At 37.1% G+C, this 14,099-nt stretch overlaps 1 protein-coding gene across 1 annotated transcript in view; it reads left to right on the forward strand.

The window, feature by feature from the left end:
* LOC135224497 (uncharacterized) overlaps positions 1-14,099 on the forward strand; it is a 469,158-nt gene that overhangs the window by 172,773 nt on the left and 282,286 nt on the right. The gene's annotated exons all lie outside the window — the stretch shown is intronic.

Here is a 14,099-nt window from a genome sequence, read left to right on the forward strand (position 1 = left end):
CACCCGAGGTAATTAAGATGAATAACTGTGATCAAAGTCTTATTCGAAGAATACACCCTTTACAATACAGCAAGGGATCAAGCATCACGCTATCCTTGATTCTTCCTTTTCCTCCTCCTCCCTCTCCTGCTTTCCCCACTGAAACCTTCAAGACACGACTATATATATAATATATATATATATATATATATATATATTATATATATAATATATATATCTATAATATATATATATATATATATATATTAGATAAATTCCAATAATCACCGAGTCCAAGCTGGAAAACCAGCCAGTCAAAGCTACGGAAAATTAACAACAATCCTGAGATGGAAGATCTCATTGGCTGATCGCAGAGAGAGAGAGAGAGAGAGAGAGGAGAGAGAGAGAGAGAGAGAGAGAGAGAGAGAGAGAGAGAGAGATGTGATCTATTCGCACGCACATCTCGAAAGTCAGAAAAATTGTCTTATTTTCGGAAACCTGGCCGGAAGTCACGTGACGACCGCGGGTATATAACGTAGGTAGGATAATTGTCCCGAAAAAAAAATGACCATTTGTAGGTAGGTCAAGCAAGCAATTATATGATCAAGGCATCATTTACATGCAATGAAAAAATGGCGCATGGAGCGTCATGCGATCACGCGAACGTGGTGGGGTGTCGGGGAGGGGCGTTCGCTTGCATCCTGCAGCCGTGTTGCAAGTGATTTACTTGCATTTCTCTCTACCTCTTACCTTCCTCCTCTTCTCTCTACTCTATCCTCCTCTCTCTCTTTATTCTTGTAGGGATTAGGAGGGAGATATTTGTTCTTATAAGTCAGAGATATAATTCAAGGCTTTAAATTCATGTTTGTTTTTCTAAAGACGTGAGAGGACGTCCGATGATTGATTCTTCTTGGCTGGAAGTGCAAGAGGAGCTACCCCTTTCGTGGGGGTTTTCAATTTCGGCGCTTTTTTTTGGGGGGGGGGTTTTTTTTTGGGGGGGGGGGAGCTGGACAGATGGGGGTGCCTTTAGGCGTTCTATGAAGAATCGTGGCATTAACATTCTATTTTTTTACAAAAAAAAAAAAAAAAAAAAAAAAAAAAAAAAAAACTTTGCTTTTCATTAAGTTCGTAAGCTTAAGGCCAATAGTTCAAAGACCAGAAAGCTTTATTTCTTGTATATGATTAACTTGTCGTCCTAGTGACCAGTATAAGCTATGGACCTGGAAGGAATGGAGAGTTAGTTGGTCATCTTTTTCAATTATATTCGGGATAAATTTTTATTCCAATGAGTTATTCTTACAGCAGTTATATCTATTATTTATAAAGGGCTGAATATTTGCTCTTTCAGTCGACTCTTGCATGAAAATCTCACCAAAACTGCAATGTTCTTTTGTAAGGCCTTTCAAGATGTCGGTTGAGTGTAAAGTTAACGACCCTCCTTAAAGAAAGGGGTGGTAGGGGTGGGAAGAAGGGCCATTGCTGAATTGTCAACAACCCTTAGAGATCTGGTTTGAGTAGTAATGGTTCCTAATGAAGTCAGGGAGCGCATAGAGTAAGTACGACAATTAAATTCCTGAACTGACATATTACCTGATGAGGTTGGCTTCCTTGAAGAACCAATGGGATAGAATAGAGCCAATTGTCTCGCTGAGAATGACGAGTATAGGAATAAACAACTGAGAAGTCATGAAGGTAAAATTGAAAGTGAAGTACACAGGAAATGTATGAAATGGGGCAGATCCATTTGTTAGTTTTGTGGTCAGTAAATCGAACGAATTAATTTTTTCCGATAAATTGAGCAAATTGTTTGAGAGAAGAAATGTTGGGGTTGGGGGCGGGGGTTATGGGAGGGAGGGTTAAGTGGGGTTTGGGAGCCAGGTATGGTCGATGCCTGGTAAATAAATGAATGAAAATCATACAGGGGGTCATTTGTTGCACGTAATCCGGAATTTTTTATTTAGATCTCATAGTCATATGATTTATGCTGTGTGAAACAGGAGCATTTAATTGAACGTGGAAATATCGTGGGGCATAAAAGTCGTTTTAATGTGCGTCACTATTTTCCCACTTTTCCCTTTTTTCCCCTTTTTTGGAGTCGGTGAATGACAACAGAATTTTTATTCCGCTGGCTATTAACATTTAGGGATGGCATCCCCCGTATGATACTATTGTTGTACGAATATTTTTATTCTAGTTGACATATAAAGTATTCCCCGGCTGGAGGCCTTCCTGCCTATGTATGTGTGTGTGTCTGTGCAGTCCTGTTGGGGAAAGCCACTCTTGTGCCTTTTAATTATACATGCCCTTAAAGGGTATGGAGCCATGTTGAAGTTCTCCATTGTCCTTACGGCAGCAGCAGCAGCGGGGCATTTCAGACGCTATGCACGGCATCCGATCATCGCTCGTTGGTTAATCCCTCAAAAGAGGCGTTTGAGGCCGTTAAGAAACAATCGGGAAATCTAGACCGATAGGGTTTTGGTACCTCTTGATTGAGGCTCCAGGTTGATGTAGAGCCTTGATTTCTAGAGTGATTCTTGCAAATGAGAATGAGTCTGGTGTCGAATATTTCGAGAATGGTAGATTGAATGTCGAATACTGAATCGTTTCAGGGAATGTTTTGAAGAAATCAATGCGGAGCTTGATGTGGAATACTGATGCTTTTGAAGGTAAGGTTTCAAACAATCTACAAAGGGAAGTTACTAGCATACTTAGAGGCATTTTGGCATTAGCAAAAATTCCTTATAGGAAATGTCAGACAGGAATAATACTAACATAAACCCCTGAGTTAGAAAACTGAATAGAAGACTATGCAAATATAAATGTTAATGAAATATTTCGAGCAATTATATGATGGCATTTTTAAAACAAGACAGCCATACTCTTCGGTAAGATGCATCATGGACTGAGAAGATTAGAAAATATTCAGGAAGAAACGAAAAGCACACCGCCTCGAAACTCGTCGTGACAGAAAAGCTGGTTACTCAAGACCACAAAAACTATTATTTGCAACCAAATTTTCCTTCCTGATGGCCCAAATGAGGACTCAGAGTAGGCCCTCCCAAAATTAAGAGGGTGAAAATGTTGAATTTCTACTTCTTTTAAGAAAGATATCAGTGTTTCATATCGAGATTTAGTTGAAATGAAATGTTGTTTTCGAAAGAATTAACCTCTTTGCTGATTAGAATCGTTTGCTGAACTCTAAGTATGACTGGTTGACCGGGCATGTTGTTGTTAATCTCTTATCATTAACTTGTTATGTTTCCATACGATGAAACTATAACGATATCGCTTATTATTATTATTATTATTTTATTATTATTATTATTATTATTATTATTAGTATAATATTATTATAATATATAATATATTTTAATTATTATTATTATTATTATTATTATTATTATTATTATTATTATATTCTTTGTAAAAGCCAGAGAGCTTTTGCTCCCGTACAGTATTTTAAAAGCCTATATATAATAGTGTCCTCTTACACAAATACGTACATGGACGAATTCATCGCGTTCATTTTTGTCTTACTAGAAAGTTAGAGGCGATTGTGTCTTAGCTGAGATGTTTACAAATATCTTTATAATGAAACGTTATTTTTTGTTAATGGTTCTTAACAGAAACACTGTTATAATATTGTTCCTTATTATTGAAACATTGTTTTATTAATGTATATATCATGAAATGTGGTTATGCAGCATGTCTTCTCAAACGTTGCTATAGTATTGTTTCGCTTCTGAAACGTTGTTTTATTAATGGTTAGTTTCTGAAACGTTTTTCATATATTATCGTTGTACTTTTGTCTCTTTAATGAAACGTTGATGTATTTTTGTCTCTTCACTGAAACGTTGTTGTATTTAGGCCTCTACTGAAACATTGTCTTCTGTTTTCCTCTTTACTGAAACGCTGTTTACGTATTTCTCCTTACTGAAACGTTGTTGTAAGTGTTCCCCTTTATTGGAACGTTGTTATACTTAGGTCTCTTTACAGAAACATTGTTGTAAGTTTTCCTATTTACTGAAATGTTGTTTACTCTTTACAGAAACATTGTTTTAAGTTTTCCTATTTACTGAAATGTTGTTTACTTATTTCTCTTTACTGAAACATTGTTTACTTATTTCTCTTTACTGAAACATTGTTTACTTATTTCTCTTTAATGAAACATTGTTTACTTATTTCTCTTTACTGAAACATTGTGTACTCATTTCTTGCTACAGAAACGTTGTAAGTTTTCCTCTTTACAGAAACGTTCTTTACTTATTTCACTTTACTGAAACTTTGCTGTATGTTTTCCTCTTTATTGAAACGTTTTTGTACTTAAGTCTCTTTATTGAAACGTTTATTACGTTAAACGTTGTTCCATAAAGTTTCATTTACTTAAACATTGTTGTACTTTTGTCTCTTTACTGATACATTGTTGCACGCTTAGCCTCTTCACTAAAACGATGTTCACTTATGTCTCTTTACTGGAACGTTGATGTACAAATACCAAAGGCTAAAAATAAAACTTGATCATACGAATGTCCCCATCAGAAACGTTTTTAAAGGTAATGAAGAAATATCCCCTCGAGTTATCGGGGCATTCAGGACCGTCATTTAACCTTTCAGTCACGACAGAATCTGTTTTAATTTCGCCCCGGCCTGCTTTGATTCATTCACACAGGCACATGCTGCCACCGTATAATTTTAGAACGAGGGTCTATCATCATCGTCATAGACTTCTTTGAAGTTTTGTTTGTGCAGGCTGGAACTGCTTGCGTCAGTCACAGCCCTGATTTGATGAGGCTAAATCAATCGTGACTAAATTTAAACTGAGGTTGTCTCATTATGTTCTATCTGGGTGGACTTGCTAACCTTCACTGGTTTTTATCATTTGGTGGGTTTTCTATATCGAGACTATGGCCATTTAGTTCATTTCAGGCCAGTTTATAACGCTTGTTGACTCGTGTTGTCATGACGACTGATAATTAAGTAATCAGGGGTAATGAGTAGATATATTGATCAATTTTATGCTTCATTTTCATTTTAAGATTAAATTTATCATTGATTAATCAATATTATGCTTAATTTTACATTATAAGACTGAATTATACTGCCAGAACCTGGATGATTATAACATTTTGAAATCAATGATGGCATTCGTGTTTAGACTCTCTCTCTCTCTCTCTCTCTCTCTCTCTCTCTCTCTCTCTCTCTCTCTCTCTCGCTTCCTGCTGCTGCTGATAATGCTGATAATATGTATGTATCATTTGCCACTTGACCTATCATGCTAACCGGGCCAAGAGCACCTTGCAGTTCACGTGGAGACTACGAATACTCTCTCTCTTCTCTCTCTCTCTCTCTCTCTCTCTCTCTCTCTCTCTCAAATAAAGTAGATATTAGTGTAAATTCATTTTTAGTTTCATTGGTTTTCATTTGAATTTACGAATTCACGCAGACTAGAATTCACTAAGCTCAGAAAACCCTCAAATGTTTCTCAGGAAAATCAGTGCATACGTTAAGCATACGCATGCATGCATGCATGCACGATCACTCAGTATCATACGCAAAGCGCGCATACACGGTCATTCGCAATAAACATGGAGAATAGCATGAAACGTTCGCATACACACACAAACACGCTCAGGCATCATCTGGCTTTGTTGTATTTTAGCTGGAAATCTTTTTGTCTCTCTCCACAAATACCGTCGAGGGAGGGGAGGTGGGTAGGAGACTGAGGAGTAGGAGCGGGAGGAGAGAGAGGAAGGGTGAGGGTGAGGAGAAAGAGGCGGAGGGATATGCTCACACATACGTTTGTCTGTGAATATCAGTGAGTGTGTGTGTATGAGTGCTCTTTAACCTTTACAGAGAGAGAGAGAGAGAGAGAGAGAGAGAGAGATTCAGTCTGACCCCTTTCATACTGACTCCCTTTTAACTCTCTAAATAAATTGTGTGGCAACAGGCAGCACAGAGGCCCCAAGTGATGGCCATGATGATAGTTATACAGCAATTGCTATCGATACACCGCTGTTTATTTTGTGTTTGATCGTGTGAGCCATTGTGCTCGTGTACGTGCCACGTTAAGGACGTGCAGGCCTTGGGCTCTTTTGTGCGAGAGAGATCTTGGTGATATTATTATTATTATTATTATTATTATTATTATTATTATTATTATTATTAGCAGCAGCAATAATAATAGTAGTAGTAGTAGCACCTAATAGAAGTAGGCGTGGTAATAATACTATTAGTAGTATTTTCTATTTATGACTTTAAAGGAGATATGAAGATAGTTTAGATATATCTTCATATAATTAAATCAGTCGATGAAAAATGAAATAAATCAAATAATAGAATTGTAATATAATGCACACATACAGGCACACGCACGCATGCATGCATATATATAATATAATTATATAATATATATATTATATATATATAATATAAATTAATATGTATATATATCTATATATCTATATATATAGATATTATTATATGTATATATAATATATACTATAATATATATATATATATATATATATAATATATATCTATATATTATATATATATATATATATAATATATATAGATATATATAGATATATATATATATATATATATATATATATATAATATATATATATATAATTGTGTGTGTGATGTGTGTATATGTATGTATGTATACATACGCGTTGTTTTTTTCGGTCCGTAATTTCCTAATTATTCTTTTCACATAAACCTTAACCATAAATGCATAACATTTAAGCCTTTATATTTGAAATATATTCTTGCTTGTGTGTGTCTCTCTCTCTGTTTGTTGTGTATATTCCTTCCTGGCAATTTGTTTACCGTATAGAATATTGGAAACTGTAGAGACCTGTACAAATTCCCCTCAGAATTGTTTTGTGAGGATGTGACGCATTTTTCCCTTATTTTTCTTTTCTTGTTTTGTTCAAAAACTGTTTTGGTATCTGGTCGTATGCATTGGCTATTCACACATACACACAAGCACACACAAACACGCATACGCAAACCGTCGTTTTAGAGTTTTAAACAGAGAGAGAGTCGGATATTGGTATATATTTTCAGAAAGAAATAGTTTGATGAGGAAACTGGGAATCAAACATAATCTGAGAGTGAGAGAGAGAGAGGAGAGAGAGTTGGTTGTTGAGACAGAAACAGAATGATTTCGGTGAGGAAATTAGGAAAACACATAATCTTTGAGAGAGAGAGAGAGAGAGAGAGAGAGAGAGAGAGAGAGAGAGAGAGAGAGAGTCGGTTGTTGAGACAGAGTGAATAAGAATATTTCTGTGAGGAAGTCGGGAATCGCATCTGTTTGTGTTTATATCTGCGTGTGTGTGTGTGTGTGAGAGAGAGAGAGAAACAAGAGGTATAGCCTGAATTAGAAATGCCTTATCCGGGGGGGAATGTGTTGTGAAGTATTGAAATACACCCATCTGAACAACCGAAGCCACGCGACGCAGCATTGAGTGCAAAGGGCGTATTTGGGTGTAATGGCAGCATTGACGAGGCCATACTTTCCCTCTAGCGGCTTTGCATCTCTCTCTCTCTCTCTCTCTCTCTCTCTCTCTCTCTCACATTTGCGTGAGAGGAAAAATTGGGAAGAAAAGAGGGAGGGGAAATCATGAAGAGCTGTTGCAAGGGGAAGGGATAGAGGAGGGGTGGGGGTATTGAATACTCATTTTTTCTATCTAAAAAGTGCGATAGGATACTCATTTAACTCTTCAGACAGGAAAAATACTAAATGCAATGCGTGTCTGCACGTTTGTGTGTGTGGTGTGTGTTCGCGCACGCGCATGCGTGCGAACCTCCGAGCTTCGTTCTTTAAAAATACTCTTTCTCCCTTCCGTGTTATCAGATTATTTGTTTGCAAATACGATTGACAGTTTGCAGGTAAATATACCATGTCCTCTCTCTCTCTCTCTCTCTCACTCTCTCTCTCTCTCTCTTTCTCTCTCTCTCTCTCTCGTATGCCCCATCATTCACAGGTAACAAGTTTACTTTTTCTCCTTTCTCTCTCAGTGGCCACCTCTTTTTTCACCCAGGCTATCATTACCTTTCTCTCTCTTTCTCTCTGCTCCAGTGCGCTCGCGCGCCCGCGTCTGTGTTCATTTTACATCATTCTTGCCTCATTCTTTTTCCCGGAGCCCTTTCTCTCTCTCCTTTACATCCTGTCTTCACGGCGTGATCCCCTTATCCTCCCCCTCCTCCTCCTCCTCCTCCTCCACCAGTACCTCCTCCTCCACCTCACCCTCTTATTCTTCCCTTCGGCAAAAATACATCTAACATATGGAAGAGGCGTTTCCAGAAAGGCCATAACTCTCGCCATCTGAAGCTCTCTCTCTCTCTCTCTCTCTCTCTCTCTCTCTCTCTCTCTCTCTCTCTCTCTTCTTGGCTGTTGTTGTTGGGGCATGTCACTAAAAAAAGGAAATTCTGAGCGCCACTTGTAGCATAATAACAACGACAGCAACACAACAACAACAACGACAACAACAAAAAGCAGCAACATTGCCAGCAGGAACAACCAGCTTTCATGGTATTATTTGTTGCTGGGTTGCTTCCCTTCCCCCCCCCCTCTCCCTTTCCCCTCCCTCTTAACCCTTCCCCTGCCACTATCCATTCCCTCTTTCAACCGCTCTTCATGATTCCCCCTCCCTCTTTTCTTCCCAATTTTTCCTCTCACGCAAATGTGAGAAAGACAGAGGAGGGAGGTTCCTTCCCCTTCCTCACTCCCCCCTCCCCCCAACCCCTACATATTGAATTAGTAGTGGCGCGATTGTTAACCCTGACTTTGTTGAGTAGTTTGGGTAAAATTGAACTCATCGTCCTTTCACTCATTTCCACTCCTATTACTCCCTTTTCCCTCTTCCTATTCCACCAGCTTACTCTTCTTCTTCCTTCTTCCTCTTCCTCTACCTCCTCCTTTTCTTCCTTTTCCTCCCTCTACACAGTCTCTTTCCCTTTTTCCATTTTAACATCTAACTCATATCATTCCATTTCCTCCTTTTACTCCACAATCTCTGACCGAACTCCAACACCGCCTCTTCCTCCACCTCCTCCTCCACCAACTCTTGCTCCAACTGTCAGACACGGTCACGATATCCCAGAATAAATCTTTCGTATTTTATGAGGATAAATCAGCGTATTGGCAACCAGAGAGAGAGAGAGAGAGAGAGAGAGAGAGAGAGAGAGAGAGAGAGAGAGAGAGAGAGAGAGAGAGAGAGAAAGAGAGAGAAAGGTGGCCCTGTTTTCAAAGGTTAGTTCTGGGGGCAAATTATTGATAAGTATATATGCCGTTACATTAGCTTTGTTTAGCCTAGGGCAGACACTCCCTTTCCTCTTTCAGTCGGCTTTGTCATAATGACAAAGTTTCTTTTGTTTTTCCTTTCTCTTTTCTTTTGGTTTGTTTCGTGGAAGTGAGTTACTAGGGAAATAGTGACTGCCTGAAGGAACTGAAAGGAGTTGGTGTCGCCAGGTTTAAGGTGTAAAGTGTCGCAGAATTTGTCCTTCCGTCATGCTGTTGTTAAAACCATAGAATTTAGATTCATGCGCAAATAAATCATATAATAATCAGTTCTGTTATGTTGTTAAAGCCATAGAAACTAAAAAGATTAATGAAAAATAGCAAATAATAATGATTATTTTTTTTTACTAAATTAAAAATCAAAGTACTTGCTCTTGAAGCTTAGTGATTAATGAACAAATAAAGCAAATACAAATTTATTATTATTATAAGTATTATTATTATTATTATTATTATTATTATTATTATTATTATTATTATTATTATTATTATTAACGAAGTCAAAATCATAATGTTTGCTTTTGAACTTTAAACTAGAGATGAATCCAGGACAAATTCGGTTTCAGATTAATTACTAAATTATAAAGAACTTGGATGAGAGGGAGAGAATTTCTTTGTTGATTTTGCTCATAGAGGTCTGCGTTTTCATATTAATTGCTTAGAGAAACTCATTAACTCGGTATTCTGACTTAAACAACTTTTTTAAATGGAAATTTTTGCTCTTCGATGGGAGAATAGGTAGTCCATAATGAGTTGGTTTTTGGTTAGTGAACAAGTTAATTTTGAGACAGGTTTATGTGTTATTGACTTTGTAACATCTGGCGCTCTTTTTGTGACAGCTTAATGCTTCAGTTTCTTCAGAATTTTGACTTTCTCCTTGAGACAGCTTAATGCGTCAGTTTCTTCAGAATTGTGACTTTCTCCTTGAGACAGCTTAATGCGCTAGTTTCTTCAGAATTTTGACTTTCTCCTTGAGACAGCTTAATGCATCAGTTTTTTTAGAATTTTGACTTTCTCCTTGAGACAGCTTAATGCGCCAATGCCTTCAGAATTCTGACTTTCTCCTTGAGACAGCTTAATATGTCAGTTTCTTCAGAATTCTGACTTTCTCCTTGAGACAGCTTAATGCATCAGTTTCTTCAGAATTTTGACTTTCTCCTTGAGACAGCTTAATGCGTCAGTTTTTTAGAATTTTTATTTTCTCCTTGAGACAGCTTAATGCGTCAGTTTCTTCAGAATTTTAACTTTCTCCTTGAGACAGCTTAATGCATCAGTTTCTTCAGAATATTGACTTTCTCCTTGAGACAGTTTAATGCGTTAGTTTCTTCAGAATTTAAACTTTCTCCTTGAGACAGCTTAAGGCGTTAGTTTCTTCAGAATTTTGACTTTCTTGTTGAGACAGATTAATGCGTCAGTTTCTTCAGAATTCTGACTTTCTCCTTGAGACAGCTTAATGCGTCAGTTTCTTCAGAATTCTGACTTTCTCCTTGAGACAGCTTAATGCGTCAGTTTCTTCAGAATTTTGACTTTCTCGTTGAGACAGCTTAATGCGTCAGTTTCTTCAGAATTTAGACTTTCTCCTTGAGACAGCTTAATGCGTCAGTTTCTTCAGAATTTTGACTCTCTCCTTGAGACAGCTTAATGCGTCCGTTTCTTCAGAATTTAGACTTTCTCCTTGAGACAGCTTAATGCGTCAGTTTTTTTAGAATTTTTACTTTCTCGTTGAGACAGCTTAATGCGTCAGTTTCTTCAGAATTTTAACTTTCTCCTTGAGACAGCTTAATGCATCAGTTTCTTCAGAATATTGACTTTTTCCTTGAGACAGCTTAATGCGTCAATGCCTTCAGAATTCTGACTTTCTCCTTGAGACAGTTTAATGCGTTAGTTTCTTCAGAATTTAAACTTTCTCCTTGAGACAGCTTAATATGCCAGTTTCTTCAGAATATTGACTTTTTCCTTGAAACAGCTTAATACGTCAATTTCTTCAGAATTTTGACTTTCTCCTTCAGACAGCTTAATGCGTCAGTTTCTTCAGAATTTTGACTTTCTCCTTGAGACAGCTTAATGCGCCAGTTTCTTCAGAATATTGACTTTTTCCTTGAAACAGCTTAATACGTCAATTTCTTCAGAATTTTGACTTTCTCCTTCAGACAGCTTAATGCATCAGTTTCTTCAGAATTTTGACTTTCTCCTTCAGACAGCTTAATGTGTCAATGCCTTCAGAATTTTGACTTTCTCCTTGAGACAGCTTAATGCGACAGTTTCATCAGAATTTTGACTTTCTCCTTGAGAAAGCTTAATGCATCAGTTTCATCAGAATTTTGACTTTCTCCTTGAGAAAGCTTAATACGTCAATTTCTTCAGAATTTTTACTTTTGCCTTGAGACACCTTAATGCTTCAGTTTCTTCAGAATATTGACTTTCTCCTTGAGACAGCTTAATGCGTCAGTTTCATCAGAATTTTGACTTTCTCCTTGTGAAAGCTTAATGCATCAGTTTCATCAGAATTTTGACTTTCTCCTTGAGAAAGCTTAATACGTCAATTTCTTCAGAATTTTGACTTTCGCCTTGAGACAGCTTAATGCTTCAGTTTCTTCAGAATATTGACTTTCTCCTTGAGACAGCTTAATGCGTCAGTTTCATAAGAATTTTGACTTTCTCCTTGAGACAGCTTAATGCATCAGTTTCTTCAGAATATTGACTTTTTCCTTGAGACAGCTTAATACGTCAATTTCTTCAGAATTTTGACATTCTCCTTGAGACAGCTTAATGCGTCAGTTTCTTCATAATTTCGACTTTCTTCTCCTTGGAGACAGCTATTAATTCCGCTTCAATTTCTTCAGAGTTTTGACTTTATTCTTTGAGACAGCTCAATCGCATTCAAGTTCTTCAGGAATTATCTACATTACTCCTTGAGACAGGGCTTAATTGACATTCAGTATTCTTTTCAGAATTTTCTACTTTACTCCTTTGAGGACAGCTTAATCGTCAATTTACCAGAATTCTGACTTCGACCTTAAAGAGACAGATAATGAAGCTCCGGTTTCTTAGCAATATGATCTTTAACTCCTTTGAGGCAGCTTAATGTGTTTCAGTTTTGCCTCAGAATTGACTTTCTCTTGAGAAAAGCTAATAATGCGTCAGAACTCTTTCCAGAATAATTTGGATCTTTCTCCTTCTGAGACCAGTTGTAATGCGTCCAGTTTCTTAGGAATATTGACTTATTTTCCTGCAGACAGCTTATCGTCAGTGGTTCTTTCTTCAGAATATTGACTTATCCTTGAGACAGCTTAATGCGTCAGTTTCTTCCGAATATTGACTTTCTCCTTCCGAGACAGCTTAATGCGTTCAGTTTTATTTTTCAGAATATGACTTCTTTCCCTGAGATTCCGCTTAATGCGCCAGTTTTTTCAGAATTATTGACTTTCTTTCTTGAGACAGCCGTTAAATGTTTTTTCAGTTTTCTTCAAGAATTTTGAACTACTTGAGACAGTTTTAAATGCGCTAGTTTCTTCAAGAATATTGAATTTCTCCCTTGAGACAGCTTAATGAACCAGTTTTTTCAGAATATTGACTTTCTCCTTGAGACAGCTTAATGTGCCAGTTTTTTTCAGAATATTGACTTTTTTCTTGAGACAGTTTAATGCGTTAGTTTCTTCAGAATTTTGACTTTCTCCTTGAGACAGCTTAATGCGCCAGTTTCATCAGAGTATTGACTTTCTCCTTGAGACAGCTTAATGCGTCAGTTTCTTCAGAATTTTGACTTTCTCCTTGAGGCAGCTTAAGGCGTTAGTTTCTTCAGAATTTTGACTTTCTTGTTGAGACAGCTTAATGCGTCAGTTTCTTCAGAATATTGACTTTCTCCTTGAGACAGCTTAATGCGTCAGTTTCTTCAGAATTTTGTCTTTTTCCTTGAGACAGCTTTATGCGTCAGTTTCTTCAGAATTTTGACTTTCTCCTTGAGACAGCTTAAGGCGTTAGTTTCTTCAGAATTTTGACTTTCTCGTTGAGACAGCTTAATGCGTCAGTTTCATCAGAATATTGACTTTCTCCTTGAGACAGCTTAATGAGTCAGTTTCTTCAGAATTTTGACTTTCTCCTTGAGACAGCTCAATGCATCAGTTTCTTCAGAATTTCGACTTTCTCCTTGAGACAGGTTAAGGCGTTAGTTTCATCAGAATATTGACTTTCTCCTTGAGACAGCTTAATCTGCAGCCAGTTTCTTCAGAATTTTGACTTTCTCGTTGAGACAGTCTAATGGCAGGTCAGTTTCTTTCAGAATTTTCGACATCTTTTCCGGGAGACAGCTTAATTGCGCCAGTTTCATCAGAATTTTGACTTTCTTCCTTGAGACCGCTTAATGCGGCAGTTTTCTTCAGAATTTGACTTTTCCTTGAGACAGCTTAAGACGTCAAGTTTCTTTCAGAATTTTGACTTTTTCCTTGAGACAGCTTAATGCATCAGTGTCTTCAGAATATTGACTTTCTCATTGAGACTGCTTAATGTGTCAGTTTCATCATAATATTGAATTTCTCCTTGAGACAGCTTTATGTGCCAATTTTTTTTTCAGAATTTTGACTTTCTCCTTGAGACAGCTTTTTGTGCCAGTTTTTTTTTTCAGAATTTTGACTTTCTCCTTGAGACAGCTTTATGTGCCAGTTTTTTTTTTTTTTTTTTTTTTTTTTTTTTTTTCAGGAATTTGCGGACTCTTTCTCCCCCTTGAGAGAGCTTTATTCACCAGTTTTTCATTTTCAGAATTTTGACTTTCTCCTTGAGACAGCTTTTACGCCAGTTTTTTTTTTCTTCAGAA

This window comes from Macrobrachium nipponense, chromosome 12, assembly GCF_015104395.2.
Source record: "Macrobrachium nipponense isolate FS-2020 chromosome 12, ASM1510439v2, whole genome shotgun sequence".
In the NCBI taxonomy this organism is placed as follows: Eukaryota; Metazoa; Arthropoda; class Malacostraca; order Decapoda; family Palaemonidae; genus Macrobrachium; species Macrobrachium nipponense.